Source organism: Myotis davidii, unplaced genomic scaffold, assembly GCF_000327345.1.
Source record: "Myotis davidii unplaced genomic scaffold, ASM32734v1 scaffold290, whole genome shotgun sequence".
NCBI classification, from domain to species: Eukaryota; Metazoa; Chordata; class Mammalia; order Chiroptera; family Vespertilionidae; genus Myotis; species Myotis davidii.
The window spans coordinates 1,503,455-1,504,862 of NW_006285049.1; the positions used below are offsets into that span (position 1 = coordinate 1,503,455).

General features: G+C 40.5%; 1 protein-coding gene and 1 pseudogene across 1 annotated transcript in view; one reads left to right on the forward strand and one right to left on the reverse strand.

The window, feature by feature from the left end:
• Nucleotides 1-1,408, forward strand: part of ADCY6 (adenylate cyclase 6) — a 49,916-nt gene that overhangs the window by 40,462 nt on the left and 8,046 nt on the right. The window lies entirely within an intron of this gene.
• Nucleotides 681-1,241, reverse strand: LOC102765744 (annotated as a pseudogene).

Here is a 1,408-nt window from a genome sequence, read left to right on the forward strand (position 1 = left end):
TCTCATCAGAAGGTCTGGCATTTTGATTGATAACGGGCCGGATCCGGCCCGCGGGCCGTAGTTTGCCCACGGCTGCTCTAGTAAGTTAATAAAAATAAATAAAAGAAAAATTCTCAGAAATGAAGGGCACAAATTTCCAGATTGAGAAAGCTCATGGATTATCTACCATAATGAATAAAAAAAGACCTACAGCAAGTTCCATCGTTATGAAATTTCAGAAAACTAGGAAACAAAAAGAAAATTAAAAGCTTCCAGAGAGCCCAGCCAGCATGACTCAAGGGTTGAGTGTTGACCTATGAACCAAGGGGTCACAGTTCAATTCTGGTCAGGGCACATGCCTGGATTGTGGGCTCCATCCCCAGTTTGGGGAGTGCAGAAGGCAACTGATCAATATTTCTCTCTCATCATTGATGTTTCTATCTCCCTTTCCCTCTCCCTTTCTGAAATCAATAAAAATATATATTTTAAAATGCTTCCAGAGAGACATAAGTCACACAAAAGAATCCAACCGGAAGCTAGAAGGCAATCAAGACAGACCTTCTAACTTCTCAGAAAATGATTTTCAACCTAGAATTCCATGTCCAGAAAACTGACAGTAAAGTGTGAGGGTAGTATAAAACCATTCTGGACTCAAAAATATGCCTCCTACACATTTTTTTCTTGTTTTTAAAAAATCTTTCAAGCTTTTATTTAAGGGCGGTGATCCAAGGTAGATTTAGATCTTGTTGAAAGCAGCCATGCCCATGGACTGCACATAGTCCTCGAAAGCAGTGATTCACTCCTCCAGCATGTCTGTTCCAACTTCATCATCTTCTACTACACACTATATTTGAATTTTTAAAATTCAATACCCACTGGAACCAGTTTAGAAGAGTCCCAGACCAAGCTATCTGCTGGAATGCTTCTGACATGTTCCTCTAATTTTGCCATATCTGTCTCATCATCCCAAGGTTTCACATCTAATAAGATGGAAGACTTGGCAATAAGTGCAGGGTTTTTTTTGGATTTCTTTGATTCATACTGTGCAAGGTGTTCTCTTAGCTTCTTCACGTCTTTGCTTTCCTCCTCCTCATCAGATCCAAAGAGGTCAATGTCATCATCATCTTTACTATTTGTAGCTCCAGTTCCTGTGGCGTTTTCCACATTAGCAGGGCCATACTTGACCAAAGCTTTCTTCACTCCTGGCAGGCTGATCTTTCCTTTTCATAATATTTGATGTGATATCCTCCTACACCTAGCATGTCAAACTCGTGGCCCTCGGGCTGCATGCAGCCCACAAAGAATATATATATTTAAATATATTTTATTGATTTTTTACAGAGAGGAAGGGAGAGAGATAAAGAGACAGAAAAATCGATGAGAGAGAAACATCGATCAGCTGCCTCCTGCACATCCCCTACTGGGGATG